This window comes from Leptodactylus fuscus, chromosome 5 (assembly GCF_031893055.1).
Source record: "Leptodactylus fuscus isolate aLepFus1 chromosome 5, aLepFus1.hap2, whole genome shotgun sequence".
In the NCBI taxonomy this organism is placed as follows: Eukaryota; Metazoa; Chordata; class Amphibia; order Anura; family Leptodactylidae; genus Leptodactylus; species Leptodactylus fuscus.
In genome coordinates, this window is record NC_134269.1 from 202607041 (window position 1) to 202619092 (window position 12052).

General features: G+C 44.5%; 2 protein-coding genes and 1 long non-coding RNA gene across 5 annotated transcripts in view; all 3 read left to right on the forward strand.

Annotated features, from left to right (window-relative positions):
• NSD1 (nuclear receptor binding SET domain protein 1) overlaps nucleotides 1-1381 on the forward strand; it is a 274149-nt gene extending 272768 nt beyond the window's left edge. Inside the window, exon 24 of the mRNA XM_075275002.1 lies at nucleotides 1312-1381. The gene's annotated coding sequence lies outside the window, so the exon portion shown is untranslated. The remainder of the gene's footprint in view (nucleotides 1-1311) is intronic.
• Nucleotides 1-12052, forward strand: part of PDLIM7 (PDZ and LIM domain 7) — a 65834-nt gene that overhangs the window by 31879 nt on the left and 21903 nt on the right. The window lies entirely within an intron of this gene.
• Nucleotides 5859-6956, forward strand: LOC142203942 (uncharacterized). The gene is made up of 3 exons (XR_012716127.1): nucleotides 5859-6024; nucleotides 6692-6712; nucleotides 6869-6956. It is a non-coding gene; the product is annotated as an uncharacterized LOC142203942 (long non-coding RNA).

The window sequence follows — 12052 nt, forward strand, 5'->3', positions numbered from 1 at the left end:
ACTACTCGCTCATCTCTAGTGGAGATCTGACATCATCTAGTACTACCATCGACTGGCTGTTCTCAGTAGCTGATACGCTAAAAAATAGAGCAGGAAGCAGACAGCGACGTTCTGTGTGTAGTGGCGGAACTGAGTATCTGCACCTTGGCTCCCATTCAAGTTAATGGGAGCTGTTCTGCAATAACCTGGACTGGCCACCACACAGGAAACAGCGCTGTCTGCTTCCTGCTCCATTCTCTATTTATCATATAATCTATGGGAGTGCCGGATGTCAGACCCCCACTGATGTCATAATGATGACCCATCCGTATGTTCAGTTTGGAAAACCCTTTAAGGCGTAAAAATCTGTACAGACAAAAATTGTCAGCATCTCTTATTAGCAACAAATCATACAATTCAATTTTAGAAAAATTCTAGCATTTGTATTGTTATATATTTGTCTAAATAATAATAGTAATAATAACCTATGCACAGGCCCAGGTGCCCTTAAAGGGTTTTCCCGGAAGCCATATTGAAATTTGTAGATGATTAAACGTTAAATATTTTTGCAAAGATGAGGAATTAAAAAATTTTACAGGGTTTTTGAGAGGATCTCTAACCATCTTGGTGCTGAATGTCTATTGTCTTCACCAGTTGTCAACGGATAAGATCAGAAATGCAGGAACTTATCATGGCCAGGGACTTCTCAGAAATCCAGTCATGGTTTCTTTATGCATGAGACGATAGCACGGTTACAATAAGGAAATCACGGCTGGGTTTCTGATTGTAGAAAGTTTCTGCCTTCATGGTCATATCCATTGACAACCACTAAGATAGTTAGAGAAAATCTTTATCACTCTGCAACTTTTGTAAATTACTTATATATAAATCTGGTTATCGTCATAGAAAAACCGCTTGAGGCTGAGGCCCCACGTTGTGGAAACGTAGCTTTTTTTTTTTGTTGCAGACTTTGTTAAGGATTCTTCAGCCAAAGCTATTCTTCTCCAACCTCTAGATGTCTTCTCTGCGCCACCGTTCAGCATAAATCCCGGTTTTCTTTGGTATGCAAATGAGTTCTCTCGCAGCACTGGGGGCGGTCCTCAGCACTCAAACAGCACCGGGGGCGTCCCCAATGCTGCGAGAGAACTCTCCAGCACCGCCTCCATCTTCTTCTGGAACGCCCTCTCCTTGTGTCTTCTTCTGTCCTGGGTTTCAATCTTCTAAGCCTCGGGAAGAGCCGACTGTGCATGCCCAGGCCACAAGAAAATGGACACTTGCACAGTAAGCTGGTGTAAGTGGCCATTTTCTTGTACCCCGGGCATGCACAGTCAGCTCTGCCCGAGGCCTAGAAGATTGAAACCCAGGACAGAAGAAGACACAGGGAGAGGCGTTCCAGAAGAAGATGGAGGCATCGCTGGAGATTTCTCTCGCATCATTGGGGACGCCCCCAGTGCTATTTGAGCGCTGAGGACCGCCCCCAGTGCTACGAGAGAACTCATTTGCATAACGAAGAAAACCCAGATTTCTACCAAACGGCGGCGCAGAGAAGACATCTAAAGGTAGGAGAAGAATAGCCTTCTTAAGGCTATTCCTAAAAGGAAAACCTTACTTTTCTACCAATAGTTAAAATGCACTTAAACTGTTTGCTGGTTGGTACAGTATGTTACATGATGTTTTCTTGTATATGTGTTATCCAGGTCAGATTACAGTATCATAGTTACAAATAAAGCTGACAACAGAGTGCAGCTACACCGTAGTCTGTTTCCAAGGGCAACCATCAGAAAAGTATAGAGAAAAAGCAACTCTGAATATGAATGGAGGAAAAAAGTAATGTAAAGTTGTCATGTAAAGGAAACTTGTCTGCAGACAAATGGGGGGCACATATATATATATATATATATATATATATAGTTCTTCCCTATATGGAGGAATCGCGGAGAGAAACTGTCAATCACAGACACGGTGGTGACTAGGGTTGAGCCGATCTTGAGATTTCAAGATCGATTTTAAAATCCGATTTCCGATCATTTTCCAGCCGATCTCGATCGTGAAATTTGCTCGATCGCCGATCGGAATCCAATCTTTTCTGATCCCGATCCTCAACCCTAGTCAATGTTTTTCTATGGGAAAAGTCGAGCCGATCTTGAGATAACCTCCGATCTTGATCCCTGGAAAAGATCGGGTCGGAATTTACTCGATCGCCAATCGGAATCCGATCTTTTCCGATCCCGATCGCTCAACCCTAGTGGTGACCAATGAATACATGAATCATGAATACATTGGACTTCTAGGGAACAAGGCCAATTGCTCTTATAGAGTTGTGATACATCAGGACGTATTTTTGCTGTTTACCTTCATTCACCAAATGTTATAGTAAAAGGAGGGGTGTATTTTTTATGTTTTTTAACCCTGCGAGACCTTACACTACTACAGCACACTAACATCTGTACGGTGCATGAGGGGTGTACAAGAATTACATTTGGTTTACGTTATCTATAGCCCAAATGTACAAAATGAAGTTCATCTGACTGCATGATTCTGTGTAAAACTAAGATTTTTGTACAGTTTGGGTTCACATTTACTTTTCAAATATATATAGGCCTAGGGTCCTTGGAGCAATATAACCATTAAATATTTAGATTTTATTGCATCGGTACAGTCTGAATATACAGATACATGTCAGTAATATTCATTACTAAATTTTTTCTTGTGTCGCGAATATTTTATTATTGTTGAGAGCTTGTAAGAAATGGCTTTTCCACCCTTATCTTTAAGTTAGGCCATCAATTTTAGATGGGTGGGGGTCCGACTGGTGGGACCCTTCCTGATCAGCTCACAGTATTGTTTGCACGGCTCTGCTAACTTGCCATACCTTTCTATGGGTACTGCAGCAGTGTCCCATTAAATTCTATAGGCAGCTATCAGTATTGTAGCATTGTCCAAGACCAAAGGTGCAGAGAGTAAGCAATGCAGCGTCCAACATAGAAGCAATGCTGGGAACTCCACACTCCAGTATTCAGCTGATCTGTAGGGGTCCTGACAGCTGGACCCCAACAATCTACAATGGATTAACAGTAAGTAACCTCCTCCAGGCACGGGTCATAGAGCGTCTCTAGGACTTCATTATAGAAGTCACATGTCATCTCCAGATCCATTGCCTTGTCTGTGCAACCGTTGTAAAGAATATTTCGGGACTGCTTTCACAAGAACACAATATGGAAAATACACCAAATCCAATCAGATCAGCCATTTCTTCTGCCTTTCATGCTACCAGGTTCATGTCTGCGTTCAGGTTTCCGTTCTGTCCACTTGAACCCCCCTGAATGGCGATCTAATCTGCATAAGGTAACCCGCAGACCCCATAGACTATAATGGGGTCTGAGTGGTTTCCGCTTATAAAGGAAGAAAAATGAGGAGAGAGATGAGAATTATTGGCGCACACAAGTTTTGGCGCCAATGTCACCAGTTTCTGTGTTTATAAGTCATTCTCATATATTTCATGGCTGTAATCTACAAGACGCAGATGGTATCCTACATGGAACTGTAACATGATGCGGATGCTCCTGATAATGTCACAGCAGGGCGCTGTCCCAACAGCAAGCTTTTTTGGTAATGGAAGAAACTGTCAACAAGGACACGGCTGTGTGACATGAAAAACAGCGGCAGAACGCAACGCTTCGTAAATAGTTTTCCTTCTGGTTCTGGGTAAACAATTGTCAATGTCTTGCAACAATGTTGCAGGACATTAGACTCATGGATTAAAGCGGGGTCAGACACTCTACCATTGTATATATCAAAATAACAACCTTTTGTATGTCATTGTACATGGCGGACTGTATGCCAGAGACACTGTCATCGCAGCAGTGTGCAGGAAATAGAATACATGTCAACAACGTGATAATAGTAACAAGGAGGAATTCCGTGTAATGTGCGGTTTTCACATTTGTGATGCAGCTGTGTAATCCCCTTTAAGCCTCAAAACGGGTTGGAATTAAAACCGTCGGTAAATCTGATAACTATTATCTGCGGCAATTCCATTAGGTGGGATTCACACGGCTATAATATGTTACAGACCCGAATCCTGTTCCGACCACAGATCAGTTCACCATAGATCCTTGGGATGATATATAATGTAGAAATATCAAATAAATTAGATCACAATGATGGATAACGCTGAGCTGACTTAGTGTTGTGTCTGTCATCGGTGCAATCCTGCTTCTGTCCAGTGGATGGCACTGTTCTCTCATCCCAGTCACCAACGTGTGGGAGTTTCACTTTGCTCTTACAGTCATGCAGAAAATCTATGGAGCCTTATGCAATCCATTGGCTGCGGCCCGTCTGCTGTCATTGTCCTTGGTGTACGTGTGACGTGAGGGAGGGTACGACGCAGACATCATGCTTAGTAAAGGAAACATGAGCCGTGTTTATGATCAGCTAAATATATTCCTGTGCTCCATATCTATGGCCCTACATCATAGCCGGCGCAGTGTAACATACGTAATGTCACCACTGGCGATAGTCAGATGTATACACTGCACGCTACGTAATAACGTATTTGTTAATCTGATGGCTGTGCTATTGGTTTTAGGGTCAATGCGAACACATACGACCAAATCTGGCCCATACGTGCGGCAAATGACCGCACGGTTTTACCAGTACATGTTGCAGGATTTATCATGCTACATGCTATGGGTTCATTTCTCATGGTGACGGTAAGTTCACACGGGGCTAGTGACCGCGTATTTTGGTCCTGATTTTGACGCGGGAATAGGACCAAGGTGCGCTTGACGCAACAGTCGCGGCTTCCCGCTCTGGAGTAGGCCCAAATGAATGGGCCTAGTCTGGAGGGTGCTGCCGCGAGAGGGACGCCGTGCTGTCTCAGCCGCGGAATCCGCCTGAAGAAAGGGCAGCTCTCTTCTTTTTTCTATGAGCAGGAACACACCGCTCACGGAAAAAAGGACGCTAGCGGTCTACATAGATCTCCATTGTGAGGGGGAGGATTATGAGGTGATTCTGCTTCAAAATCCGCCCCCTCTTGCCCCGTGTGAACGAGGCCTAATACTACAGATACCGTCAGACATAAGAAGGCGCTTGCTCAGACCTATTGTACATGTGCCACCGTTTTAGTACGTAAATCGGAAAAATTCCAACGTGTCTTTCTTTGGGCATCTACTGTCCAGGTAATGCCCTGATCCTATCCCGTCCAGGTTATAAGTCGGAGTATTGCAATGGTAACAAAAAAGTATAGGGGCAATACAGTGGCTCAGTGCTTAGCCTTGCAGCACTGGAGTCCTGGATCCGAATCCCGCCAGGAACAAATCTGCAAGGAGTTTGTATTTTCCCCCCCGTGTTTGCTTGGATTTCCTCCCATTCTACAAAGACATACTGATAGCAACATCATCCAACGTCATACAGTTATTGCAGTAAACAGTAGGCTCCGCGTTGGGTTCTGTCTCGTTGGTTCCGTTCCTAAAAAAAATTTAAAAATAATACAGCATCCATTTGTTCTGATATAAATACAACAAACACTCGTGATATTCAATAAAGGAATCGGAGCGAGCGCAGAGGCGAACCTACCCTCACCTGTCTAGCAAGAATTTGATGTCGGCCTACTAAACTATCTTCTCCACATGTCTGCCACTAGGGGGCACTCTTGGTTTTGCTGTCTTTTTAACACTGCACACTACAATAAGAAAAGAACAACTTGTTTTCCTATTGACCGGTTTGTTCCTTAGTCTGCCATAATGTTAGGATATTATATACTTTGCTAGGTTGCCCCCGGACTGTGTACATCAGGTAACCTCTGGCTTCGGATCGACTTGTTTACTATATGAATTGCCATGTAATTGGAGGTCTCTTGTACCCCCTCCTTTCTGTGTTCTGATCAGTGTATTAGGGGTGGGGGGCTGCCCTGGAACCTCTTGCCAGAGCCTTACTAGGGCTGGAGTAATCTGACCTGTAGCTATATTGGGGCTGGCAGACCGAAGGATCAGTGACAGAAGCTCTCCACGAATTGGAGCTGGTCACATCCTTCCATCCAGGCAGGTATTCTACGTCTTTCATAATGCAATTTATACAGATATTTTCATGCTTCTGTGGACCCCCCAACAGTCTTTCCACCTTCTGAGCAGATACCGAATTGCAGGGGAGGGGGTACAATAAGATTGAGCTATTCCAGGGTGCACGGTATGCTGTAACCTTAGGATTGTAGGAAAACTGCTATTCCAGGGTGCATGGTATGCTGTAACCTTAGGATTGTAGGAAAACTGGCAAACGACAGATTTCAGCTCTTCATTATATATTTAACAAGCCCGTAAGCTTAGGGGATGGAGGGGGAGGATGAGATAAATGGTGGATCTTGTCACAGATGACCACAACAGATACTCTTGGGAATTGCATGTTGGCGTGAATGATTTAGACTTCTCAATTTGCTGTGCATCGTAAATACCATAGGTTGCCCATAAAGAGACGTCGGCAGGGTTGCATTGCTTTCAGTTTGGTGCATTTATTGGCTCCCATATCACACAACCCTATACCAGATTCCTAGAACGACATAAGGTCTTCTTTTATTGTATGTATGTATGTATGCAATTGGAGGGATAAATGAGAAACGATGAAAACTTTTTATCCCTATTCTGGAACTAAATCTGTACAATTCTCTTCTTCCCTTTTTTCTGTTTTCTTTCCTTTCCTCCCTCGCTCTACATGACAGGTGGAAAACCTAGAAAAGTCAGTAAGCATTCTTCCTTGTTGTCTGTCTGTTTTGTGCACCTTGGTTTTGTCCTAAGTTCACGTTGTGCCCCTTCCCTGCATGGTGAATAAGGATTGGCGTGCTATGTGACCTAGGGAGCTTTTCCTATCTGAGCATTCCCGTTCTTCACTCTCACAGGGTTGCCAAAAAGCCCAAAGAGCAGACCGTTTCCAAGGACCTGAACGGATTGACCCAATCCTCTCTCAACGCTTTTTTCTTAGACGATCAGTAAGTGCTGTCGTCACTTTTACGCACTTCTATGAGGGGGCGTGTGTCTTGTGAATAACTCTATCCTCCTTGTACCCTTGTCCGTCTACTTCTCCTTCCTTCCTGTGCCAGGCACTCTCTTAGGATGGAATCTCAGCCTGCCTTCCTCCCCAATGACTCCAGTAAAAAGAGGCTGATAGAGGACACTGAGGACTGGAAACCTCGTACAGGGACCACTCAGTCCCGTTCCTTCCGCATCCTAGCACAGCTCACTGGCACAGATTTCAGTAAGTCGATCTGCGTAGATGTGTCTCGTATCCATATGAATCTCTAGTCATCTCAATGCAGATCTCGGTAAGAGCTTGTGCCTCCAGAAACGGGTTAAACTAAACCTTAAACCACATTAACTAAATCCCGGGCCTACTTTAAATCTATCCCTGGACTCGCACAATGCTGTAAAGGGTAATCCTAGTACTACCCTGTTTCCCTTAAAATAAGATAGTGTCTTATATTAAATTCTCTTCCGACCTGTCTTATTTTTGGGGGATGTCTTATGCAGCGGCTTGACCGGGGGACAATTGGCAGTCATGACGGCGCTTCCTTAGTGGAGCTCTAGCATGACTGCCGGTTGTGGGTGGTCCAGGAGGTGAAGGGGGGGATGTCTTATTTTCGGGGAAACAGGGTATATATCCTATAATGGTCCTGTCCAGGAGATGTAAGCTTGTGCAAGTTAATGTAATTAATACAGTAGCATATATATATATATATATATATATATATATATACACACACGTCTCAGCACATAGTCATGGCAACCGGCCTGAAAACATCACTTGTCTACATTACTCACTGCATTCAGAGAACTAGAATACGGAGAAAAATAGAAATCCGCTTTATTAGGAATACTTTACGGCGGCTTTTCCTCTCGTGACTAAACAGTTTGCTTCATAAATAGGATTCGGATATCTTCCCACGCTCACATCTTCCCAATCCTCTTGCTTTAATATTTGGATTTCTTAAGAAAAAGAGTCCTTTTACTTGGACAGATTTCTACCGATCCCGGGGGCCTATACAACTTCTGTAATGGGGCCACTACCTACGTGGAATAGTGATATATTTATTGTGGGTCCCAACCCTATAGATAGGCCCCTGCTTCTAAGCTCTATTTACGTGTGGCGGCCATTTTGAATTGGTGTAATTGTTCATATACATCCCTCAATGTCCACATAAACAGATGGAGGTTTCCTCATTTGTTCTTTGGACATATTGAGGCCAGACAGTCCTCAATACCTATATAGTAATGATCGGAAGATGTAACGTAGTCGCCACATTAACGTGTTCACCACGTAATAATCCTAAAAACTAGGAATAGGAAATTCCTTAATATTTTTTATGTCATTATGTGTAGTTATAGGCAGAGGAAAATATAATAATAATAATACATTTATTTCTATAGCGCCAACATAGTCCGCAGCCCTTAACAATTTGTAGGGTTCAACTGAGGCATTACATAGTAAGTCAGTTCACATATTGGGATAGAGGGCCCTGCTCACAAGAGCTTGCAATCTATGAATATGAGATATAGCTGTATGTTGAGGAATTGTTCGGGCCATACACTGCTTGCTTGTTCTCCTTTCATACCATTTTCCTTCAGAGATGAGCGAGTGGTATTCAATCGAATACCTCGCTGCCATAGGAATGCGTGTAAGCGGCCGATCACCGAGGGGTTAAGCGCATCGAATATTCGATGCGCTTAACCCCTTGGTAATCGGCCGCTTACACGCATTCTATGGCAGCAAGGTATTTGATCAAATATCACTCGCTCATCTCTATTTTCCTCCCCTTTCTCGCTTCCTCTCATCTTCCTCTCTCTCTTTCTTCCCACTTTCTCTCTTCGCTGTCGCCGATCGCAGTGCAAGACCCCGATGATGAGCACATGAAGAGGGTGAGGTAAGCCTCGGCCGCTCACACTTCTTTCTTCTAACGTTCTTGTATTGAATTTCCACTAAAGAATCAAGTAATCATACAACAATGGGAGAATCAGACGTACAATTAGATGCGGCGTATAAGATTCTACCTACACAGGTTAAGGCCCCATGTTGTGGGAATGCAGGCGAACCCGTTGTTTTTTATACAGTATCGGCAATGTGAATGAGATTTTATTTAAAGGGGATGACGGGGGGTTTAAACGGACTTACGTGGTCTGGCGGATGATGATGATGGACCCGGGGGTGTCACATGATTGGAATTAGCTCTTTAAATTAATTACCTGTGAGGTCAGGGAAGGAGGGAGGGGGTTGCTTCTGATGTCCCAGGGGGGTCATGACATGGCCAGACCCTCCAGGTCCATCACCATCCCCCGTCAGACCAAATAAGTCAATTTAAACTCACTTGACAACCCCATTAATCTCATCCACTGGGTGTGGAGGGAAAAAATCTGGAAAATCTGCATTTTTAAAAAATGTGGAATGCTGAAATGTGTTGAGTTTTTTTGGTGGGGGGTTTTCTCTGTGATTTTTTTTTTTTTTTTTTTTAAAGCTGTACTTTCGCTACTCGGGGCCTTAACATAAAATCGTTTGGACAAATTATTAAGAGAGTAAGCCCCTTGCATACGACCATGTGGTAATTCACTCTGCGATCCGACTTTCTCCCAGATAGCACACTGACTAACTCATTCATGGACACAACCATGTCTTGCACAGTTCCATGTGCGGGGTCGACGATCCAGGCCGCAACATTCAGGATGGGTCCTATTCCTGTTTAGTTTTGCGGCCGTGCTTCTGAATAGGGGCTTTGGGGCACAGATGGCATCAGTGTGCCATCCGTGCACTGGCCGTGCCATTCCACCAAGGCCAGTGGCCCACATGGTAGTGTTCAAGGGGCCTTAGTCTAAGGCCGCACAGACCTGTTCTTTTCAATTGCCCATGTAATGTGTAGAGTGAAGGCCACCATATGGAAATATTGCACATTTATATGATCTAAAAATTGTGCGATCTCTCACATTATATATTCTTTGGCCTTCCTATTCCTAAAATTATTCTTTTAGCGGGCCCCTATACACCTAGAAGCCTGTATTTAGACCCCCTACCTATAGTATAGCATGTACTTACAGATAAGAGGGGTTGCGGAGTCAAGTAGTAGATTACTAGTTACTATTCTCTGGTTAGAACATCTCTTTAATTTATGGTTTACCCCGCCTGTATTAATTACAAACTGGGAACCTTTCCTTTTTAAGTGGAACACCGGCCTCTGGATCCTATAAATAACGCCCGCGCGGACGCAGCAGCTGTAGTTAACCCTGCTTGTAACGCCCGCTGCCACACTCACACTAGTACTCAGACCTTAATAATACCTCCATTTCCCAAAGCCTTACATGTAGCCTGGTGCAACATCTCCGGAACTTGTGCACGTACTAAAGTACACTTTAATGGCAGTCTATGACCCAGTAACGTGCTGTTGTGGGGACGGTTAGCGGCAAAGCGAGCAAACCTTTCATGTGTCGAGGCAGTCTGGTCACTGAAAAATTCAACTTTGATTTCATATGTAAATGAGCTGTTAGGTGCACTGTGGGTGGGGCCACATCTTTGGAGCACCTTTTTTTATTTTTTTTTGTGTGGTCGCCATCCAGTGCCACCAGTGCCAGACTGACATTGTCAGGGACAGCAAGAAAATGGCTCCTAGGTGGTGTGGCCCCGCCCTGAGTGCTCCAAACAGCACTATGGACTAATGGCATATGGATAAAACGTTGAATTTCTTAGTAGAAAGACACTTTGATATAAGAAAAGGGAGTACCATATGAGTAACCTGCGCTACAACAGCATTTTAAGGGCATTTAACCAAAGCAAGGAATTCGTATATACGCATTTCCCTTTAATATCCGCGTCTGGCTTCAAAGGGCTCATTCACACGGGGCAAGAGGGGGCGGATTCTGACGCCGAATCCACCTCAGAATCTGCCCCCTCACAATAGAGGTCTATGTAGACCGCTAGCTTCTTTTTTACCGTGAGCGGTATGTTCTGGCTGATGGAAAAAAGAAGCGAGCTGCCCTTTCTTCAGGCTGATTCCGCCGCTGAGTCAGCCCCACGACAGCGACCTCCGGACTAAGCCCATTCATTTGGGCCTACTCCGGAGCGGGAAACCTTGACAGTCGTGGCAGGTTCATTTTGGTCTGATTTAGAATCGGGACCAAAATACGCGGTCTCGTGCCCTGTGTGAACTAGGCAAAACACTACAAGACGAGGAATAGGTAGCGTTCCCATCCCATAAAAGCATTGTCTAGGCATAGTTTTCCAGGATGGGCCATTGAAGATGATCTAATACTTGCTGACCTTTGGGGGCATTCACACGGAGTAAAGTGGTGCTGATTCGGGCACGATAACTCGCGGCAGAATCAGCGCAGATAAAAAGACTCCCATTGACTTCCGTTTTCTGCACGGAACACATTGAAATCAATGGGATTCTTTTTTGTATCAGCGCTGATTCTGCCGTGAGTTATCGTGCCAGAATCAGCGCCACTTTCCTCCGTGTGACTGCCCCCTTAGTCTTCCATTCACGTTCTTCTATCTTACCTCCTTTTCTTTCTTTCCTTTCTCCTTCCTTCCCTTCTCTTTGCAATACCCCAATCCTCTCCCCTGTCCCATGACACAGAGAAAAGTTCATCACAGAACTGCAGAGCCCCCGTTACACCCGCCTGCGCGACTGGCACCACGAAAGATCGGCCTGCTCCCTTAATGTGAAGCCTTGAACGGAGAAAAGAGGGCGGGACCAGGTGGGGAAGAAGATTTTGGAAGACGACACGGAAGCCGATGCACATCAACGATGTCCTAACTCTTCTTTGTCATATTAGCCACTCCCAATGCAGCGCCTTCTCAGACCAATAGTTGCGTGACGTCTGCAACCGCTCTGTTTCAGCATTTGTAAATACATCATACATCTCTGCCTGCCTCTCATTAACCCTTTCTCTGCAGCGTGCCTCTTATTTAATGCTGTGTGACCTCTTAGAACGGCTAGTCTTTTTAGTAGATCAGTCCATTTCTGTGTATAAAGAGCAATAAATCTACCTACGACTACAACGCTTTAAGGGATAATGTTGTAAATACCCTCGTGTCGTGAGCA